Source organism: Balaenoptera borealis (assembly GCF_965194805.1).
Source record: "Balaenoptera borealis genome assembly, chromosome: 6".
Lineage (NCBI taxonomy): Eukaryota > Metazoa > Chordata > Mammalia > Artiodactyla > Balaenopteridae > Balaenoptera > Balaenoptera borealis.
This window is the reverse complement of record NC_138863.1, coordinates 113907176-113931310: the sequence shown is the minus strand read 5'-3', so window position 1 is coordinate 113931310 and position 24135 is coordinate 113907176. Positions and strand designations below refer to the sequence as shown.

General features: G+C 38.2%; 1 protein-coding gene across 17 annotated transcripts in view; it reads right to left on the bottom strand.

Moving 5' to 3' along the window:
• Nucleotides 1-24135, bottom strand: part of NCKAP5 (NCK associated protein 5) — a 1102730-nt gene that overhangs the window by 903789 nt on the left and 174806 nt on the right. Inside the window, exon 1 of one of the 17 annotated variants that reach the window (XM_082397788.1) lies at nt 168-256. The exons of the other annotated variants lie outside the window; for them this stretch is intronic. The gene's annotated coding sequence lies outside the window, so the exon portion shown is untranslated. Of the gene's footprint in view, nt 1-167; nt 257-24135 lie in introns of those variants that run through there. 17 annotated transcript variants of the gene reach the window in all.

The window sequence follows — 24135 nt, the reverse complement described above, 5'->3', positions numbered from 1 at the left end:
GTACAGGCTCTGGTAACTTCCGTGATTCCTCCAACCACTCATCCTAAGAAAGGGCAGTAGCAGCTTCCCAATCTTTGAGTACCACCACCTATGCCTTCTGCCCCTCCAGCCCTTCCAACAGCTTCATAACCAATTCCTCACATTAAATCCCTCTCTGCTTGAAATACCTAGAGTAGTTTCTCTTTTCCAGGTTTGACCATGATTGAGGCGCACGCCATAGAGATTCCTTTGGACAGACAGCCAGCCTTCCTTGGGCTGGCTGGTGCCAATTTTTAGATTAAAAATTCTACTAGGCACTTAGCTCCTGGAGGGCAGGAACACTATTTTCTATTCTATGTTCTCCAGGGTAGTATTATAATGCCTGGTGCATAGCAACATGGCAGACACTCAATGAGCATTTGCTGTTTGCATGAATAAATGAATGCCTGAATGTTTACAGCTGTCTTCATGAATATATAAAGAGCTGAGCAGCAATATAACATTGCTAAAGCAAAGAAAAGCCATGCACATTTATAACACAGACATTACTTTCTGAGACAAACACACAGACATACCCAAGCCTCAAAGAAAACATTTTAGCATGATTTTTAAACCACTGTCAACCTAAACATTACTCCTTGGGCCCTGCCTGCACTTACAAAGCACCATGATCCAGTCGTGTTCATGTCTTTCCTATGGCTTCTCACAACTCTGGTTATAAAGAGCACATATCTGACTCCAAGTGATAGGTTAGATGCCTCTCCCTCCCTGCACGGGGATGGAAATGGTCAGAGAGTTTAAGGAAGACAGGATATTAAGCATCCTTTTGTGACTGATGGTCATTGATAGTGACCTCTGCTCACATACATCTCTTTCTAGCTGATTAAAATACTATTTCTTGGTATCGGTAGAAATCTGAGTTGGCCTTAGTAAACTCTTTTTAATTTTCCTCACAGATAGTAATGGTTTTTCAGTGCCAGACAGATCCTTTAATATTCCTAGAGATGTTAGTAGTTTCTTTTTTCTGTTAGACTTTAAAAGACTGTATAATTTTCAACGGACAAGAACCAAACAACACCGTTAAATAGAACCTCAAAGTCATATTTCCTCACATGCAATAGTCACACACATGCAGACACACCCTCTCACAGACATACACACTTACACACACACTCTCATACACTCACACACTTTCTGAGAATAGGTTTCTCCATCTCAATTTCTGCTTCTCTGATTCCCTCTCTCCTCATCCCTGTTCTGAAATGTTCATGGTTTGCCAGAAGAAATGGGGGGAAATGATAGCGCTGAAAGGCATTGGAAGATTTGGCCCCCAGCCCTCTTTGCCATGGACATTTGAGCATGTTCCCTAACTTCTGTGAATCTGCATTTCCTAATCTATCCTCCCCCAGATAGTTTCAGGTTCGGAAGAGACAATGCATGAAAAAGCCCTTCCACACCTAGAGTCAAGATAGTTTTCAATCAGCTTCATTAAGCAACAAACAATGCAAAATACGACTGTGTGCAGCCTAATAGCATCCAGAGAGCAGAGACAGTGCCACACTCACTGGCATCTCCCTTGAGCACTCAACAAACTGGCTCCTACGTGATATAAACTCTACAAAGAGTAATTTCAGAATTGGATATGACAAGAACAGTGACAAAATCTGCTGACCAGGTAGCTCAGCAGATCTCCTTCCTGGCTGCTCCTTAGAAACCCCTGGGGAGCTTGTAAAATTCACCAACGCCCAGGCCCCATCCCAGACCACTGCAGTCTCTAGGGGCATGGGCGCCGGCCCCCGAGTATGGGGGCAGCAGCCGGGGATGGCAACTACTGGTTAGAGGGGTTGGTCTCAGACTTGGCTGCAGGTTAGAGTCACCTGCGGAGTCACCAAAGAGCAAATAAATCAGGACTGGATCGCTAAGGGTGGGACCCACTCATCCTCCTTTTAAGATCCCTGAAAGACTCCAACACACGGCCAGTGGGGCACCAGTTTGAGAAGGTGAAGGTATGTGCCCTTTCTTGATCTCCCTCCCTGTCTCAAGGGCTGAGGGACACACAGTTGTTGACAGAGGCAATTGCCTTTCTTGAGCCACTGCAACCAGCAATCCTTAGTTTGCAAACTCTGACCCCAAAGAAGAGAAACACTGGATACAGTTTGGACCTGCACCTTCCTCCTACCCCACCCTCTCAGGCTCACTAATCATCTGCTTAAACTGGTCTTTTGCTTTGTGCAGAAAGTAATATTGACTAAAGACAGAAATATCCAATCTAGATTCCAAAATAGATAGCCAGTGGCAACCTGCTGTATAGCACAGGGAGCTCAGCTCCGCGCTCTCTGTGATGGCCCAGTTGGGAGGGAAGGGGCGGGGGAGGGAGGTCCAAGAGGGAGGGCACGTGCATATGCGCATGACTGATTCACTGGTTCATGATTGCGGCAGAAACCAACACAACATTGTAAAGCAATTATACTACGATAAAAAAAATCTAGATTCCAAATTAATATGCAAATCGTAGAAACTCAGGGTGAGGTCATCATATCACTTAGAAAAGGAGGGAAAGAACTTCGTATTCCAAGTGTAAGAATGGAAAATCTTGACGCAAATGCTCCCAACCTGCTCACTCCTTTCTCCCCACTGTTCTCCGTGAGCAGCCTGTTCTCGTTTCAAAGTGCAAATAGCAGGAGGGAAAAAGAAGTTATAAATCTGTCAGATTTGCATAGAGCTACCAAACAGAACATTTGAAGCTCCTGTCAGCTTTGTACTGAAATCTTTTCAGCCCAATTAAGTCTACATAAGGGAAAGCAGTTGGTTTTCCTTATACTTTAAACACATATACACAACAGTTTCCTTTCGGAAGACATATTGGCTCAATAACTTTCTGCTATTGATACATCCATTCGTGAGTCATATGCATAAGGGTGTGTGTGCGTGTGCACACGTGCTTATGTATGTGTGTGTGAGTGTACACGTGTGTGTGTGAGTGTATACATATATGCGTGTGTGTGAGATTGAGTGTGTGTGTATGCACATGCACTCTGACGGAACAGAAAACTACTGTCTCCGTTTCGGACATAAGTGTAAAAAATACCACATTATGTGACTTTCACTCATAAATGTCTACTAACAGCACCCTGAAATGGATTTAGAAAAGACTGAATGAGAACAGACTTCCCAAATACGGTATCCCATCCTTGCCAGATACATTAGCGGCTGGAAACACCCTCTGAGGGATGTGACAACGGGTTTTTTCTTTGAAGTGGAGAAAAATTTTGTATCATGATGAAAATTGGTTTTTAAAATTTTTTTAATTGAGGTATAGTTGATTTGCAATATTATATTAAGAAATATAACAGTGATTCAAAAATTTGATAGATTATCCTCCAATTACAGTTATTATAAAATATTGGCTATATTCCATGTGGTACAGTATATCCTTATAGCTTATTTATTTTATGCATAGTAATTTGTACCTCTTAATCTCCCATCCTGTCCCTCCCCGCTTCCCTCCCCGCAGTGGTGACCACTACCTAGTTTGCTCTCTGTCTCTGTGAGTCCATTTATTTTTTGTTATATTCACTAGTTTGTTTTATTTTTTAGATTCCACATATAAGTGATAACATACAGTATTTGTCTTTCTCTGTCTGACTTATTTCACTAAGCATAATGGTTTCATGAGCTCCTGTTTATTAAACTTCTCACTCTGGAAACTAGTCAGTGGCTTATAGTTGAGGATTTAAATGCTGGACAGACTCCTAAGAATCACTGTCCCATGACCCCCTCCTCAGATAAATGGCACCTCCAACACAGGAAACTAGGGATTCAGTGAAATCTGGGTCTGGAAATCTTGGCTATTGTTCAATATTGGCTATTCAACAGTTAAAGGTGAACAGTTAAAGAACTGATGTTAATGTGAACTAAGGTCCTAAGGAACAAAGGACAGGGAAAGCTCTTAGAACCTCTAAAATGTCCAAAATTCACTAATTTCCAACCTTTATTATTTAAATCTTTTAAAAACTGAGATATAATTCACATACCACAAATTCACTTTTTTAAAGTGAACAATTCAGAGTCAACCCTTTCTACTACCCAGTACTTACTTATTTTTGGCAGAAACTGGGGATGTGCTACAGAAAGGCAAAGAAGTTCCCTTATCACTGCTTGAGCTTCATCAGATCTGATTGTCCAACGTCACCGTCCTCTTGGGTAGCAGCATCCAGGACAGTCCTGAGTTCAAACTCTCTAACTGAAGGGTTCTGTGACCCTGAGCAAGTTATTTAACATCTCTTGGCCTCCATTTCCTCATGGATAAAATTAAGATAATAGTAACAGCAATCATCTTAACAAAATTGCTCTCAGGATTAAAATGATGCCTGTTTTAAAATATTGGAGTAAACATAGACTTAGAGAACGAACTTATGGTTACCAGGGTGGGCGGAAGGGTGGAGGGAAGGGATAGTTAGGGAGTTTGGGATTGACATGTTCCCACTGATATATTTAAAATGGATAACCAGCAAGAACCTACTGTATAGTACAAGAAACTCTGCTCAACGTTATGTGGCAGCCTGGATGGGAGGGGAGTTTGGGGGAGAATGGATACATGTTTCTGTATGGCTGAGTTGCTTTGCTGTGCACGTGAAACTGTCACAACATTGTTAATTGGCTATACTCCAATATAAAATAACAAGTTTAAATGGTTAAATAAATAAATAAATACTAAAGTTCAAAATCCTCAGAAAAATAAAATGAAATATTGGAGTAGATAGTCAATAACTGCTAGGAATGACACAACAGAATTCCTTTCATTTGGAATTTGGTAATATTTATTTATTCAATATCTATTTTGTCCCAGGCCCTGTATCAGGCCCTGAAAAAAGACAGAGAGAGACAGAAAGAGAAAGAAGGAGGAGGTGGAGGAGGGGGAGGGGAGGAGGAGGAGAAAAAAGGAGGGTGGGGGAGGAGGGGGGAGGGGGAGAAGGGGGAGGAGGAGAGGATGGAAGGGGAGTGGGGAGAAGGGGGAGGAGGAGGGAAGGGAGGGAGGAGGGGGGGAGAAGGAGAAGAAGGGGAGGCAGAGAAAGAGAAGGAAAGAAAGAGACAAAGAAAGAAGAAAGGAAGGAAGGAAGATGGATCCTCAAGTTTCAAGGAAGTTTAAAATCTAAGAAGGAAGATTTATATGTCAATAGTAAAAAGTAAGGTTAAAAAATGTGAATGAAGGAGTGAATGGTTTCAGTGCAAAGAAGATTCACTTTTGGTTTGGATAATCCTGGAAAACTTGCCTTCATTGTCATTCGAAGCATTGCCAGTTAATTTCCAGACACAAACCATCGTGACATTTTTACAGTGTATGAACTAAAAAGCATGAGACAGAATGGCAGGGGCTTGGACCAGGATAAGCATTTCAGCTCTGGCTGCTCTTCCGGAACCATCTGTTGTTTTTCTCCCAGTCTTTCTTTGTAAAGATTTTCCCCACTTTTTAGTTCCCTCCTCGGCCTCTTCTCCATTTATGGCTTGAAGAAAGGGTTGTAGTTCATTATGTGAAATGTCTACACATTGCCCATGAACTCTTAAGGGGAAAGTCAGTGTAGAAATGAAACAAACACATTTTCAAAATAAATAAAGTGTGCACATAACTCCAGTGGATTGGAAGAATATTTAGATAAGTGACTAGGGAAAAGAATTTTCACACTGTGTCATCTGCTAACACTAATGAGTTAATTAAATTAGAAAAATTCCACTGCCAAAAGCGAAAACATCCAAATACGTGGGATGCTGGGGGAATTATAGACCTGCTACTAAATGCATTCTGTTCAAGCTTATTTTTTTCCTTTGAGAAGGCCATGCAGAGCTACACTTAAAAAACCAGCCAATTTCAAGAGAGTATTTTCCATCTGGGGCCAGTTATGGGAGAGTATGCTTTAAACTTTGCAAAGCCTGCTGAGAGGCAACATGACTTGTTAAGGAAACAGTTTCTGAAAAGCAATGTTTTTGAAGATCCAGCAAAAGGTTTTTACCGTGACATCCCCATACATTGCTGAATTCATTATGCCATTAAATGCCTTTGCACACAGGTGAAAAACCAAAATGATTTAGGAAATGGATATACTAAAATCAATCAGAAGCCAATACATTTTTGCCAAGGCTTTAGCTGGTAATTAGAATATTTTCCCGACCTGGAAGCTTTTTTCACCTTATTTACTCTTCTTTTATAGTAATCTCCTTCCACAATTCCCCTGCCACAAATAATCCTGATGTGAAAAAAATACTAAAAGCTTAGTAAATCAAAATTAAGGGATTAAGTCTTAAAAACCCATCAATATGCTGAAAACAATAGAAAGAATTCTTAATAAACCAAAAATGTAGAATATGACATTAAAGATGTCCTAAGTCGTAAGAGCTGTCAAAATGAGAAACGTCTCAAAGATGTTTACCTTCTTTGATTCAATGTTTAATTAAACTGAGTGCTATTCTTCACTAGTGGGAAGGGAAGTGAGCTAAAATCTCTTTAAAAGGTAAAACAGTTGATGACCAACCACTTAAACTGATAGCTAGAAAGACTTAAGTTTAGGTTTTGCTTATGTGTGTATGTATGTACGTGTATATATTTATATGTGTTATGTAAATATATGTATATGTGCTATACAAACACATATATCTACACCTATATATGTGTATATGGTCATTTTTTCTCTTTTCATTTCTCCCCAGTTATAGATAATAACAATCAAAACTTCTCATTATTTGGGCTTTTTTTTTTTTTTTTTCATGTGAGGGGTTTGTTTCTTTTTATTTGGGCTTTGAAGGCTCAGGAATAAGAGGTGTTCTATGGATAGTTGGGTAAACCAGTGCTTCTCAAATTCAAGAACAGGAATCACTGGTGGATCTCATTAAAATGCTGATTCTGATTCACTGGGTCTTGGTAAAGCCTGAGATTCTGCATTTCTAATAAGCAGATGCTCCTGGTCTGTGGATTGCACTTTGACAGTAAAAGATCTGAAACTTAGAGAATTTATCTGTGTTTATGTAAGAGTGAAATTCTAAGAATCTTCTCATAAAGCTATGCTCACCTAGCTAGATGTTATAATGACCTAGTTCTTAACATAATCTAAGATCCTTCATGAACTATACAGTTTAGCTAATCACGTACAATAATTCTTGTGCTAACTTCTACTCGTGTTTGGATCCCAAATCCTGAGGGATCCCTCTTCACCTACCCACCAGTACAGTCATTGCCTCTAAAATAAACCCAACAAGTTTACTTAGTAAATTTTGGTAATTACTTGAATCTACCAGTGACAAAAGCTCACAATGCGTTTCACAGCAACCCATTTCACATTTGGGGTTCTCGCATGGTTAGAAAGTTTCAGTCTGTCTCTTGGATTCTCACCCTCTGGGCGTGGCCTCTGTTCCCTGGAGCAAATAAAAGTTCTCTCTTACTCAAGCACAGTACCCCCAGCTTCTTCAACATTTTCTCTTGGGAGAAAGTTTCCACAGCCCTCACCCTCTTTGTCACTGTCTCTGGTACTTGCTAGAACTTGATGAAATTCCATGAGATAATGTCTTTTATTCCAGTTCTTTTAAAAATATTGCATCATAATATATGCATTTATGCTCTTTGTAATAAAAGATAAAAGCAGTAAAACATGTATACAGATTATAATGTAAAGTTGTATACATTCACCATCCCCCTATTTAACTCCTTTTCCCAGAGGTAATCGCTTTTAATAGCTTTTCCATTTCTTTAGCTGCAGAAATATGTAAATATATTAATATTGGTTTTTTCCGTTCTATATAAATGGGATCAGCATCTATTATTCTGTGATATTTGTTACACCTGGTAGATTCAATACACATGGGCCTAATTCATTTTTCTTACAGCTTTGTATTATTCTATAGAATCAATGAGCAACAAATTGGTTATTAATTTATGAATAGAGATTTAGATGGATAGCGATATTTTCTGATTCTAGACGGTGCTGCCATGAGCACTGTATATGCCTCTTTTGTGCCTGTGGAAGTTTCTCTATAAAGTATAGATCTCTAAAGGTGGAATTATTGCTGAATAGACTCAATCTTAAAACTTTTCCAGGGAGACGGAGTCAAGATGGCAGTGTGGGAAGACGTGGGGTTAGCTTCTCCCCACAACTAGGGCATCTGCCGCGCGCTGGTGGGGGATTCTGACGCCCAAGGAGATGGGAGGAACCCCAAAGCGAACCGGTAGGATGTAGGGGGACTGAGGGGGGAGGAGAAGTGGAGGCCGGATCGGATCTGCACCCCTGAGGCCGGGGAGATCAGGAGAGGCAGGCGGGAGGGACACTCTGGGAAGGGCGGGAGAGGAGTGGAGAGCACTCAACTGGCCCACCCGGGCTCAGGGAGCCTGCTGAGCTCCCAGGCCGATCCCCTGCCCTCCAAAGCCCCCTCCAGGCTGCGTGGGTCCTTGGGGGCATAGGAGGGAGGCTGGGGAGATCAGGAGAGGCAGGCAGGAGGGGGCCTCTGGGAGGAGCAGGAGAGGAGTGGAGGACGATTGCCCTGCCCACTCGGGCCCGGGGGGCCTGCTGAGCTCCCAGGTCAGTCCCCTGCCCTTTGAGGCAGCCCCTCCCCACCAGCTGCACTGGTCCTGGGGGCATAGGAGGGATGCTGGGGAGATCAGGAGAGGCAGGCAGGAGGGGTCCTCCCAGACCAGAGGAGCAGGAGAGGAGAGGAGGTGTTTGCCCTGCCCAGGAAGTCTGCTGGGCTCCCAGGTGAGGTCCCCTGCCCTCTGAGATCAGGGGTGGGGGGCACCCCTGGGCCCCTTCTGTTCTTTCAGCCTAAGTCCCACCCCCCACAGCCCCCAGGGCCTTTTCCAGCCCTGTGGGTCCTGAGCACTGGCCCCACCCACCACCGAAACCCTGCCCTTGCTTAGGCTCCGCCCATCACAGCAAAGGCCTTCCTCCCCCCCTTTTTTTTCTTTTCCCTCCTCCTCTTTTTTTTTTTTTTTTTACTATTGTGGTACTGATTACCTTCCGGTTGTTGATTAATCTATATTTTAATTTTATATTCTTTCTAACATATCTGTTAGTTTTCTAGTCTAATTTTGTTTTTTACTTTGTTATTGCTCCTTTTTTTTTTTTTTTTTTGCTGCCTCACGCAGGTTGCAGGATCTTGGTTCACAAGCCCGGGGTTGGGCTGAAGCTCATGCGGTGGGACCTCCAAGTCCGAACCACTGGACTAACAGAGAACGTCAGACCCCAGGGAGTATTCAGCAGAGTGAGGTCTCACAGAGTTCCTCAACTCAGCACAAAGACCCAGCTCTACCCAATAGCATACAAACTCCAGTGTTGGAAGCCTCAGGCCAAACAACCAGTAAGAAAGGAACACAATCTCACTCATTAAAAAAAAAAATTGAGACAGCAAAAAAATATGTCATAGATGAAGGAGCAAGGTAAAAACCTACAAGACCAAATAAATGAAGAGGAAATAGGCAATCTATCAGAAAAAGAATTCAGAGTAATGATAGTAAAGATGATCCAGAATCTCAGAAATAGAATGGAGACACGGATTGAGAAAGTACAAGAAGTGTTTAACAAAGATCTAGAAGAACTAAAGAACAAACAAACAGAGGTGAAGAGCACAATAACTGAAATGAAAAATACACTAGAAGGAATCAGTAACAGAATAACTGAGGCAGAAGAACGAATAAGTGAGCTGGAAGACAAAATGGTGGAAATAACTGCCGAGGAGCAGACTAAAGAAAAAAGAATGAAAAGAATTGAAGACAATCTCAGAGGCCTCTAGGACAACACTAAACACACCAACATTCAAATTGTAGGGGTCCCAGAAAAGAAGAAAAAAAGAAAGGGTCTGAGAAAATATTTGAAGAGATTATAGTCAAAAACTTCCCTTACATGGGAAAGGAAATAGTCACCCAAGTCCAGGAAGCACAGACAGTCCCATACAGGATAAACCCTAGGAAAAACACACCAAGACACATATTAATCAAACTAACAAAAATTAAATTCAAAGAAAAAATATTAAAAGCAGCAAGGGAAAAACAAAAAATAACATCCAAAGGAATCCCAGAAGGTTATCAGCTGATTTTTCAGCAGAAACTCTGCAGGCCAGAAGGGAGTGGCAGGATATACTTAAAGTGATGAAGGAGAAAAACCTACAACCAAGGTTACTCTACCCGGCAAGGATCTCATTCAGATTTGATAGAGAAGTCAAAAGCTTTTCAGACAAGCAAAAGCTAAGAGAATTCAGCACCACCAAACCAGCTTTACAACAAATGCTAAAGAAACTTCTCTAGGCAGGAAACACAAGAGAAGAAAAAGACCCACAAAAACAAACCCAAAACAATTAAGAAAATTGTAATAGGAACATACATAACGATAATAACCTTGAATGTAAATGGATTAAATGCCCCAACCAAAAGACACAGACTGGCTGAATGGGTACAAAAACAAGACCCATATATATGCTGTCGACAAGAGACCCACTTCAGACCTAGGGATACATACAGACTGAAAGTGAAGGGATGGAAAAAGATATTCCATGCAAATGGAAATCAAAAGAAAGCTGGAGTAGCAATACTCATATCAGATAAAATAGACTTTAAAATAAAGACTGTTACAAGAGATAATGAGGGACACTACATAATGATCAAAGGACCAATCCAAGAAGAAGATATAACAATTATAAATGTTTATGCACCCAACATAGGAGCACCTCAATACATAAGGCAAATGCTAACAACCATGAAAAGAGAAATCGACAGTAACACAATAATAGCAGGGGACTTTAACACCCCACTTTCACCAATGGACAGATCATCCAAACTGAAAATAAATAAGGAAACACAAGCTTTAAATGACACAAGAGACCAGATATATCTAATTGATATTTATAGAACATTTCACCCAAATGTGGCAGAATACACTTCCTTCTCAAGTGCACACAGAACATTCTCCAGGATAGATCACATCTTTGGTCACAAATCAAGCCTCGGAAAATTCAAGAAAATTGAAATCATATCAGGCAACTTTTCTGACCACAACATTATGAGACTGGAAATCAATTACAGGGAAAAAAAACTGTAAAAAACACAAATACATGGAGGCTAAACAGTTCGCTACTAAATAACCAAGAGATCACTGAAGAAATCAAAGAAGAAATTTAAAAATACATAGAAACAAATGACAATGAAAACATGACGACCCAAAACCTATTGGATGCAACAAAAGCAGTTCTAAGAGGGAAGTTTATAGCAATGCTATCTCACCTCAAGAAACAAGAAAAATCTCAAATAAACAGTCTAACCCTACACTTAAAACAACTAGAGAAAGAAGAACAAAGAAAATGCAAAGTCAGTTGAAGGAAAGAAATCATAAAGATCAGAGCAGAAATAAATGAAATAGAAACAAAGAAAACAATAGCAAAGATCAATAAAACTAAAAGCTGGTTCTTTGAGAAGATAAACAAAATTGATAAACCCTTAGCCAGACTCATCAGGAAAAAAAGGGAGAGGATGCAAATCAATAAAATTAGAAATAAAAAAGGAGAAATCACAACTGACACTGCAGAAACACAAAGGATTACAACAGGTTACTACAAACAACTATATGCCAAAAAAATGGACAACCTGGAAGAAATGGACAAATTCTTGGAAAGGTACAATTTTCCAAGACTGAACCAGGAAGAATTAGAAAATATAAACATACCTATCACAAGTAATGAAATTGAAACCGTAATTTAAAATCTCCAACAAACAAAAGTCCAGGACCAGATGGCTTCACAGGCAAATTCTATCAAACATTTAGAGAAGAGCTAACACTGATCCCTCTCAAACTCTTCCAAAAAACTGAGAGGGAGAAACACTCCCAAATTAATTCTATGAAGCCACCATCACCCTGACACCAAAACCAGAAAAAGACATCACAATAAAAGAAAATTATAAACCAATATGACTGATGAACATAGATGCAAAAATCCTGAACAAAATACTAGCAAACAGAATCCAACAGCTCATTAAAAGGATCATACGCCATGATCAAGTGGGATTTATCCCAGGGATGCAAGGATTCTTCGATATATGCAAATCAATCAATGTGATACGCCACATTAACAAATTAAGGAATAAAAACCATATGATAATCTCAATAGATGCAGAAAAAGCTTTTGACAAAATTCACCCATTTATGATAAAAACTCTCCAGAAAATGGGCATAGAGGGAACCTACGTCAACATAATAAAGGCCATATATGACAAACCCACAGCGGGCAGCGTACTCAATGGTCAAAAACTGAAAGCATTTTCACTAGGATCAGGAACAAGACAAGGATGTCCATTCTCACCATTCTTATTCAACATAGTTTTGAAAGTCCTAGCCATGGCAATCAGAGAAGAAAAAGAAACAAAAGGAATACAAATTGGAAATGAAGAAGTAAAACTGTCACTGTTCACTGATGACATGATATTATACATAGAAAATCCTAAAGATGCCACCAGAAAACTACTAGAACTAATCAGTGAATTTGGTAAGGTTGCAGGATACAAAATTAATGCACAGAAACCTCTGGTATTCCTATACACCAGCAATGAAAAATCAGAAAGAGAAATTAAGAAAACACTCCCATTTACCACTGCAACAAAAAGAAAAAAATACCTAGAAATAAACCTGCCTAAGGAGGAGAAAGACTTGTACTCAGAAAACTATAAAACACTGATGAAAGAAATCAAAGATGACATAAACAGATGGAGAAATATACCATGCTCTTGGACTGGAAGAATCAATATTGTGAAAATGATTATATTACCCAAAGCAACCTACAGATTCAGCACAATCCCTAGCAAACTACCAATGGCATTCTTCACAGAACTAGAACAAAAAACTTGACAATTCGTATGGAAACACAAAAGACCCTGAATAGCCAAAGCAGTCTTGAGAAAGAAAAAAGCAGTTGGAGGAATCAGGCTCCCTGACTTCAAACTATACCACAAAGCTACAGTAATCAAGACAGTATGGTACTGGCACAAACCCAGAAATATAGATCAATGATACAGAATAGAATGCCCAGAAATAAACCCACACACATATGGTCACCTAATTTATGAGAAAGGAGGCAAGAACATACAATGGAGAAAAGACAACCGCTTCAATAAGTGGTGCTGGGAAAACTGGACAGCTACATGTAAAAGAATGAAATCAGAACACTCCCTAACACCATACACAAAAATAAACTCCAAATGGATTAAAGACTTAAGTGGAAGACCAGACACTATAAAACTCTTAGAGGAAAACATAGGAAAAACCACTCTTTGACATAAACCACAGCAAGATCTTTTTTGACCCACCTCCTAGAGTAATGGAAATAAAAACAAAAATAAACAAATGGGACTTAATGAAACTTAAAAGCTTTTGCACAGCAAAGGAAACCATGAACAAGACAAGAAGACAACCCTCAGAATGGGAGAAAATATTTGCAAATGAAACAACAAAGGATTACTCTCCAAAATATACAAACAGCTCATGGAGCTCAATATCAAAAAAACAAACAATCCAGTTAAAAAATGGGCAGAAGACCTAAATATACATTTCACCAAGGAAGACATACAGATGGCCAAGAGGCACATGAAAAGATGCTCAACATCACTAATCATTAGAGAAATGCAAATCAATACTACGACGTATCACCTCATGCTGGTCAGAATGGCCATTATCAAAAAATCTAGAAACAGTAAATGCTGGAAAGGGTGTAGTGAAAAGGGAACCCTCCTGCACTTCTGGTAGGAATGTAAATTGATACAACCACTATGGGAAACAGTATGGAGGCTCCTTAAAAACCTAAAAATAGAGCTACCATATGACCCAGCAATCCCACTACTGGGCATATACTCTGAGAAAACCGTAATTCAAAAAGAGACGTACCACAATGTTCATTGCAGCACTATTTACAATAGCCAGAGCATGGAACCAACCTAAATGTCCATAGACAGATGAATGGATAAAGAAGATGTGGCACATATGTATAATGGAATATTACTCAGCCATAAAAAGAGACGAAATTGAGTTATTTGTAGTGAGGTGGATGGACCTAGAGTCCGTCATATAGAGTGAAGTAAGTCAGAAAGAGAAAAACAAATACCGTATACTAACGCATATATATGGAATCTTAAAAAAAAAATGGTACTGATGAACCTAGTTGCAGGGCAGGAATAAAGAGGTAGACACAGAGAAAGGACTTGAGGACATGGGGTGGGAGGGTGAAGCTGGGATAAAGTGAGAGTAGCATCGACATATATACACTACCGACTGTAAAATAGTTGTCTGGTGGGAAGCAGCTGCATAGCACAGGGAGATCCAATCGGTGCTTTCCGATGACCTAGAGGGGTCGGATAGGGAGGATTGGAGGGAGGCTCAAGAGGGAGAGGATATGGGGACATGTGTATGCATATGGCTGATTCGCTTTGTTGTGCAACAGAAACACAGTATTGTGAAGCAATTATACTCCAATAAAGATCTATTTTAAAAAAAGAAAAAAAAATACCATATGCTAACACATATATATGGAATCTAAAAAAAAAAAGGTTCTGAAGAACCTAGGGGCAGGACAGGACAGGAATAAAGATGCAGACATAGAGAATGGACTTGAGGACACGGGAAGGGGGAAGGATAAGCTGGGACGAATTGAAGAGTGGCATGGACATATATACACTACCAAATGTAAAACAGATAGCTAGTGGGAAGCAGCTGCATAGCACAGGGAGATCAGCTCAGTGCTTTGTGACCACCTAGAGGGGTGGGAAAGGGAGGGTGGGAGGGAGACGCAAGAGGGAGGGGATATGGGGATATATGTATATGTATAGCTGATTCACTTTGTTATAAAGCAGAAACTAACACAACAATGTAAAGCAATTATACTCCAATAAAGATGTTAAAAAACAAAACAAAACAAAAAAAAACCTTTTCCAAAGTGGTTGGGGAAAAGGAAGGAAGGAAGGAAGGGACGGAGGAAGGGAGAAAGGGAGGGAGACCCCTGAGACTACAATGCTGTCTAGCCCAGGCTAGCTGCTAGAGGAGGAGAGCTGAGGTGCCCTCACTGACAGCCAAAGCAACTACCAGGTAATGAGGTGAGGCCATCTTGGACCCTCCAGCTCTAGGCAAGTCTTCAGATGACCACAGCCCTATAAATGATCTCAGTTGAGACCAACAGAAAACGCATAGTTTGCCAACCCACAGAATCATGAGAACAAAGATAAGTCATTGTTGTTTTAAGTAACCAAGTATTAGAGTGGTTTGTTAGGCAGCAACAAATACATACAATATCTCTCCATTAATCTGGGTCATCTTTCATGTTCTTCAGTAAAGTGTCATAAAAATAGCCCTTGGACATCCCCTTTAAATCCTAGGTATTTACATTTTTTGTTGCTCTTGAGATTAAATCATTTTTGCTAATTACATTTTCTAATTGGTTATAGGTACATAGAAAAAAACTATGATTAATAAACTTTGAACTTCTCTTTAGCCATTTTCCTGAGCCCTCTTCTTGCTAGTTCCAAATATGCTTATTTTATTCTGTTTTCTAGATAGAAATAGCAACATTTTTGGCTCCTCCTTTCCAGTATTTCTTTCTTTCTCTGGTCATATTGCCTTGGCTAGAAGAGCAAACTGAAAGTGGGAAATTTTGTTCCTTAATTCAGTAGAGTTAGTTGTCATTTTTCACTAGTGAGGATGAGATTGTCTGGTCTCTTTGTACCTACCAATTACCAAACTGAGGAAATTTCTATATATTCCTGGATCCTACTGCGTTTTTAAATGTCTTATTTTTGATTAAAAAAATAAACTGACCAAAAAGTACGTAAAGTAACAAACATTCATGTACCTACCACCTATATTTAACAGAGTCAATCTGGCCATATTTGCTTTAATTAATCTTTTCTTTTAAAAAATAAAGAAAGCATTATAGATACCGTTATTGCCCCATTAGCCACTCTCCTGTAGTAGGGAAGCACCCTTACTGTGCATAAATTATACTTTTACTACATATGTATGTACTAAGAATGATATACAGTACTGTTTAGTGTGCATGTTTAAAAGTTCATATACATGGTATCATGCTTTCTGTATTCAGTTTTGACTTCTGTTTTTCACTTTACATGACTGCCATCTTTTTTCCACTTAACACTACAGCATCAAGATTTATCCACATTGATAAAAGGAGTCCTCATTCATTTTAAATATTTTAAGAATCCTATTAAATGCATTTTATGACAGTTTATCTACCCGATTACCAAAAAATACATATTTTTTCCAAAGTTTTGCCATTCACATTATAAACAATGCTGCTGTGAACGTTCTTGTTCATGCATCCTTCTAAACAAAAGCAGAAAGGTTTCTCTCTCATACAGAGAACTCATTGGGTCATAGATTATGCACATGTTCAATTTACCAGGCAGTATTAAATTGCCCTCCAAAAACAGTTATACTGTAGCAATTAACGCTTACATAAGCAATATTAAAATCTCTGTTTTCCTCTGGCTTTTTTACCATGTGATAGAGCAATCTAACTTCTGGGTATATAACCAAACGAAATGATATCCTTATCTTGAAGAAATACTTACACTCCCATGTTTACTGCAGCGTTATTCACAACAGCCAAGACATGGAAACAACTTAGTATCCATTGATGGGTGAATAGATTAAACAAGCTGATATCTATCTATCTATCTATCTATCTATCTATCTATCAATGGCATATTATTCACCCATAAAAAAAGAAGGCAATTCAGCCATTTGTGACAACATGGATGTACCTTGAGGGCATTACGCTAAATGAAATAAGTCAGAGAAAGACTGTATGATTCCACTTGTATGTGGAATCTATAAAAGCCAAACTCATAGAAGCAGAGAGTACAATGATGGTTGCCACAGCCTGGGGGGTGGGGAAAATGGGAATATGTTGGTCAAAAGGTATGAGCTTCCAGTTATAAGATGAGTAAGTTCTGGGCATCTAATGTACAGCATTATTAACTAAAAGTTAATAACGATGTATTGCATACTTGCAAGTTGCTAGATTATGTAAGGTGATGAAGGTGTTAAGTAACTTTATTGCGGTAATCATTTTGTAATATATACATGTATTGAATCATCCCATTGTATACCTTAAACTTACACTGTGTTATATGTTAATTATATTTCAATAAAGCTGGAGGCGGGGGAGTAAAAAAATGCTTGCTTATTTTTGTAAATGGATTAGATAGTCTCCTGAGCAGTTGGATTGAAGTCAGTGTTTCTGCTCTACCTGATACCATTTTCTTTATACGTTTACTCGGGGTTCTTCCTATAGGAAGGAACCACATTTGACAAGAAAATGCTAGGCTAGGAATTAACCTTTCTGAGTCTTGAGTCCTCCCTCTTTTCAGAGGATTTTAAAATTTTTTTCAATTTTGCGTCACCTCCCCAACCTCCTTTAAATTTTTCCAATTTTTTATTTATAATTTTTAAATCTTCCTTATTAAATGTTTTTTTTCCTAATTGCTCCCATTCTCCCATGAAATTGTAGTACCACAGATATACCGTGTATCTATTTATGGACTCTGGTCCTTTAGGGGACCACGACCCATTCTAATTTCTAAATTTTTTGTCCGAAGAACCAATTTTTGTCCCTGTTGAGAACGTTCCTCTCTAAAGATATAAAATACTTTCAGGATTCTCAATTTCCTTTTTGGGGGGAAAGTCAGCTTGATTCTCTTACATAATCAGCAAGACTTGTGACTCTTTTGACCAAGAGAAGGTAGCCGTAGTGACAGTGAGTTCTGAATTATTTCACTAGGTGCACATGCATTTGATGAAGTGCCTTATGGGAAAAGCAGAAAAGAAAAAAAAAGGATGATTGGGCAAAGTCAGCAGCTGCAAACCCAAAAGGATAATAAATCAGTAATACAATGTAAAGGAGGGAAAGTGGCCCTGGGGGAACTGTGCCCACCTGGGTAGCACATATCTTGTCCAGAAAGGGCAGCTGCCACTCAACTATAGCCAAAACCACCATGTAGGAATGAAGGTCCATTTTACCAAACCCTTTGATTTTTCAAGAGAAGCCAAAATATTCAGAGATTTATGCAAAATCTCTCCATTTTAAAATATTGCTTAGATTTTTAAAATATATTTCACAAGCCAAATAAAATTTATCTCTGAATAGTGTGCAGCCTATAAGCTACAAACCTGCAAATTCTGACTACAGGAGTTCTCACAAACCTCCCTCCTCCTCTAAAATTTGATAATTATTTTAAAAATTGTGAATGAATGTAAAACTCCAATAAGATTGTAATCTTAAACACTAATGCAAAAAACTAACAACAGCAATGGGGGGGGGGAGATAATTTCCCACCACCTGCCTATGAAAATAGAAGAAATCCAAACTTTCTATTCAAAGGTAATTTATTCTCCTTTTAAGTGAAGTCAATATGTGGAAGCAGTTATCTTAAGTTATAGAATAAGTTCTGAGAGCATAAAGGTTTTTTCTCCTTACTTTAAAATTAAAATGTTACTTGGGTTACTGAATAATTTTTAGATATTCATGTATGCCATTACAGCACGAGATTTAAAAGTCTTTCCTTCAGGGCTTCTATGGTGGTGCAATGGTTAAGAATCCGCCTGCCAATGCAGGGGACACGGGTTTGAGCCCTGGTCCGGGAAGATCCCACATGCCATGGGGCAACTAAGCCCGTGTGCCACGACTACTGAGCCTGCGCTCTAGAGCCCACGAGCCACAACTACTGAAGCCTGCACACCTAGAGCCCATGCTCCGCAACAAAAGAAGCCACCGCAATGAGAAGCCTGCGCACCACAACAAAGAGTAAACCCTCTCGCCACAACTACAGAAAGCCCGCATGCAGCAACAAAGACCCAATGCAGCCAAAAAATAAATAAATTAATTAGTTTAAAAAAAAAGTCTTTCCTTCAAAGACATTTGTATACATTTCCTTAATTTAACAGATTCTCCAAGGTATGTGAGTATATACTTCTGGTAAGCTTTTGGTTTCCTTTATGTTTTTTCTCCTTTGTTAGTTTTAATATTTCTGCCTCATCCACACACAAAAAATATTAAGGTCATGTGGATATTTTGGTAGGTCACACTAATTAAATTACCTAAATTATAACCACATCTATAGCTCCTATTTTGCTGTGTAGATGGTTTCTGTGGAGTTTAGCATATCTTGATAGATTTTGGAAATTCAAATACAAGGTTTCTATATCTGGTTCTGTTACTAACTACCTATGTATCTTCAACAAATTAACTAAAATCTCTAGTGTTCCGTTTCCTCATCCCACGTATAAAGGAAAATAAGTAATCTCCAAGGTCCCTTTTGGCACTAAAATATGTTGACCTGTAAAGCAATTTATGTAAATTAAAACCTTTGGTTTTTAAATTCTTTGCATCTCTTAATTTTCAGCTTTATTGAGATACAATTCATATATCATAATACTGACCCATTTAAAGTGTACACTCAGTGGTTTTTAGTAAATTCACAGAATTGAGCAATTATCACCACAATCTAATTTTAGAAAACCTTCAACATTCCAGAAAGAAACCCCATAGACATTAGTGGTAACTCCCGATGCCCTCTCCCTTGCCTGGTCGCAGATAACAACTAAGTCTACATTCTGTCTCCATGGATTTGTTTATTCTGGACATTTCACATAAGTGGAACCACGATGAATGGTCTTTGTGACTGACTTCTTTCACTTAGCGTAATGTTTTTGAGAATCACTCGTTTTATTGCATGTATCTGTACTGCATCCCTTTTTATGGTTGAATAATAGTCCATTGTATGAATTATCATATTTTGTTCATCCATTTATCAGTTATTGGACATTTGGATTGTTTCCACATTTTTGCTATGAACATTCATGAACAATTTTCATATGGATATATGTTTTCATTTCTCTTGGAAATATACCTAAAAGTAGAATTGTTGGGTTAAATGGAAACACTTAGTTTAGCATTTTGAGAAACTGCCAAACTGTTTTCTGAAGTGGCTATACCATTTTACATTCTCACCAGCAACGTATCAGAGTTCCAATTTCTCCACACCTCTGCCTACATTTGTTATTGTTTATCTTTTTTATTATAGTCACTCTATTGGTGTGAAGTGCTCTCTCTTTGTAGCTTTGATTTCCATTTCCCTAATGACCAATAATGTTTAGCATCTTTTCATGAGCTTATTGTCCATTTGTGTATCTTGTTTGGAGAAACATCTATTCAGACATTTGCCCAGTTTTTAATTGGATGATTTGTCATTTTATTGTACAGTTGTAAGAGTTCTTTCTTTATTCTGGTTATAGCCCCTTGTCAGATACACTGTTTGCAAATATTTTCTCCCATTTTGGGGGTTATCTTTTTACTTTCATGCTAATGTCCTTTGATCCCCAAATATGTTTAATTTTACTGAAGTTCAAGTTATCTATTTTTTGTTTTGTTGCTAATGCTTTTGGTGTCATTTCTAAGAAACTATTGCCTACTCCAAAGCTGTGAAGATTTACTCCTATTACAGACGTTTTATAATTTTAGATTTTATCTTCAGGTATATGAGTTACTTTGAGTTAACTTTTGTTTATGATATGAGGTAGAGGTCCAAATTCATTCTTCTACATGTAGATAGCCAACTGCTCTAGTCTTGTTTATTGAAAAGACTGTTCTTTCCCCCACGGAATTGTCTTGGTACCCTTGTCAAAAATCAATTGACCGTTAAGTGTGACAGTTTATTTCTATGCTTTCAATTCTATTCACTTGACATTTATGTCTAGCCTCATGTCAGAACCACATTATCTTGATTAATATAGCTTTGTAGTAGGTTCTGAATTGGGAGTGTGAGTCTTCTAACTTAGTCTTCATTTTCAAGATGGTGTTGGCTATTTTCCATATAAATATACCTTGTATTTCCATAGGAATTTTAGCATCAGGTTATAAATTTCTGCAAAAAGCCAGCTGGGGTTTTGATAGGGATTGCACTGAGTCTGTAAATCAATTTGGGGATCTATTTCCATCCTAACAATGTCTTCTGATCCATGAAAATAGGATGTCTTTCTATTTATTTAGATCTTTTAAATTTCTTTCAGCAATGCTTTGCAGGTTTTGGTGTATAAGTCTTGCAATTTGTTTGCTAAGTTTATTCCTAGATGTCATATTCTTTTGGTTGACATTATACCTGAGACTGTTTTCCTAATTACAATTTTGGATTGTTCATTGCACTGTATCCCTTTTAAGCTTCAAGATGAAAAACTAGGTCATACTTCATTCATTCTAACTTTTTTGGGTGTTGTTTTAAATGATGTACTCATTTTTTATTTTAGTTCTACGTAATATATTTGTATCTTCAACTTTTATTTTTTCATTTTATTTTAAGTTGTGAAAAGATTCATAAGAATTGTATAGAAAATGTTTGAAGTTAAGCTGGATGCCTAGACTAGTCAATTACATCACCTAGAATAAATGGCAATAGACTCAATCATTTTCTACTAGCACACGTTGAACGCTTACAGAATGCACAGCACTGACACTGTCTTAGTCCCACATTTGCTAAATACACATTTTTCCCCATCTAACAAGCAAACTGCCCTTAACTCCCATAACCTCAGAAAAACAGTGGTTAAGAGACTAACACATAAATAAATACCCTCATCATTTCCAGCTTACTGTTTTAAATATTTGTATTCTTCCCATTAAAGAAGGCATTTCCTCTGACTGCCAAAAGAAAAAAAATTGTACCATGAAGCTGAATTTCAGCTTTACTTTGGACGACTCCATTCAAACCTTTCCAAAGCTGCCACTGTACCACTGCCTTTTCAAATTACGCTTACATTGTTGAATGTATAAAATGTAATTTTACATCTTGGAGGAAAAATAAGATAAATTCTGATTACTATGTCTTTTCTTGGCAAATATAACATGCATTCAGATGGAAAGAGCCACATAAGGTCAGTGGCTCTTGAAAACTTTGAGGATCAGTGGAAGTTAAATACACAACACCCTGGAAAAATACAAACATACATTTTTGTGCACAATTTTAAGGATTTATGGTTACTCTGCAGCCCAGCCATGGATAAATGGACCTCAAAGTAAGAATTTCCCATTAAATAATAGCTGAGAAAGATACATAACTGTTGCAGGTTTATATATTCCCTGTTTATATTGTTTATCTATAAACAAGATAAACATCTCTATGAACCAGAAACTGAGCTCAGAGAAGGAAGAGAGTACCACTGTCCCGGGCCTACTGAGTTCTGGGAGTAGAGGTGCACAAAGATGAGAAAGAGTTTTACACCTAATATGTATTAGGTATTAAAAGATTTCCATAAAGTTTGAAGCCAAAAGGCAGCAACCTACCTTCAGGAAAAAAGGGTTCTTCAAACTTCAAAGAAGATTGATACAAACTAATGCTACCCAAGGCTACAGATAACAAAAGATGCTGATCTGCACAGTAGAAGGAAAGGCTGTCCCAAAGACAGGATTTGAACCAAGTCACATGCTAGCCCAGCTTTATCAGATGTGCCCAATTTTATATTACAGGAGGGATGCAGGAAGTCACTCATATAAAATCCTGTTCTCAACTGGGTGTCTGGTAAGCCTTTTGGAGGCATCCACAAATCCTCTAGATGGAAAGGAGTACGCAGAGAAAAGGGGGAAAAAAATCCACGTTCAAGATGAAATAGAAAATGTAAAGTATATAAAAACTAAGTAGAGAATCAAAATTTTAAAATAAGGAGAATTCACTGACAAATAAAAACAATGAAACAAACTAAAATTGACAACAAAAAGAAGACACACAAATATGGCCAACAAGTACATAAAAAGGTGCTCAACATCACTAATTATCAGAAAAATGCAAATCAAAACCACAATGAGATATCACCTCATACCTGTTAGAATGGCTATTATCTGCACTTACGGTCAATTCATCTATGACAAAGGAGGCAAGAATATACAATGGATAAAAGACAGTCTCTTCAATAAGCTGTGAAAAGTGGACTGCTACATGTAAAAGAATGAAATTAGAACATTCTCTAACACCGTATACAAAAATAAACTAAAAATGGATTAAAGACCTAAATGTAAGATGGGATACTATAATCCTAAATGAAAACATAGGCAGGACACTCTGACATAAATCGCAGGAATATTTTTGTTTTTGATCCATCTCCTAAAGCAAAGGAAATAAAAGCAAAAGTAAACAAATGGGACCTAATTAAACTTAAAAGCTTTTGAGCAGGAAACCATCAAAATGAAAAGACAACCTACTGAAGATATTTGCAAATGATATGACTGATAAGGGGTTAATATCCAACATATATAAATAGCTCATACAACTCAACATCAAAAAAACAAACAACCCAATTAAAAAATGAGCAGAAGAACTGAATAGACATTTTTCCAAAGAAGAAATGCAGATGGCCAATAGGCATATGAAAAGTCGTTCAACATCGCTAATTATTAGGGAAATGCAAATTAAAACCACAATGAGCTATCACCTCATACCTGCCAGAATGGCTATCATCAAAAAGAACACATACAACAAATGTTGGCGAGGATGTGGAGAAAAGGGAACCCTCATATACTGCTGGTGGGAATGTAAATTGGTGCAGCCACTGTAGAAAACAATATGTCAGTTTCTCAAAAAACTAAAAATAGAACTACCACATGACCCAGCAGTTTCACTCCTGGGTCTGTATCTGAAAAAAACAAAAACACTAATTTGAAAAGATACATGCACCCCAATGTTCATAGCAGCATTATTTACAATTGCCAACATATAGAAGCAACTTAAGTGTCCATCAACAGATGAATGGATCAAGAAGATGTGGTATAGATATATACAAGGGAACACTACTCAGACATAAAAAAAACAATGAAATTTTGCCATCTGCAGCAACATGGATGTACTTGGAGGGCATTATGCTAAGTGAAATAAGTCAGACAGAGAAAGAGAAATACTGTATGATATCACTTATATGTGGAATCTAAAAAATAAACAAACTAGTGAAAATAACAAAAAAGAAACAGGCTCACAGATCTGGAGAACAAACTAGTTGTTACCAGTAGGAAGAGGGAAGGGGGGGAGCAATACAGGGGTAGAGGATTCAGAGGTACAAACAGTTAGGTATAAAATAAGCTACAAGTATACACTGT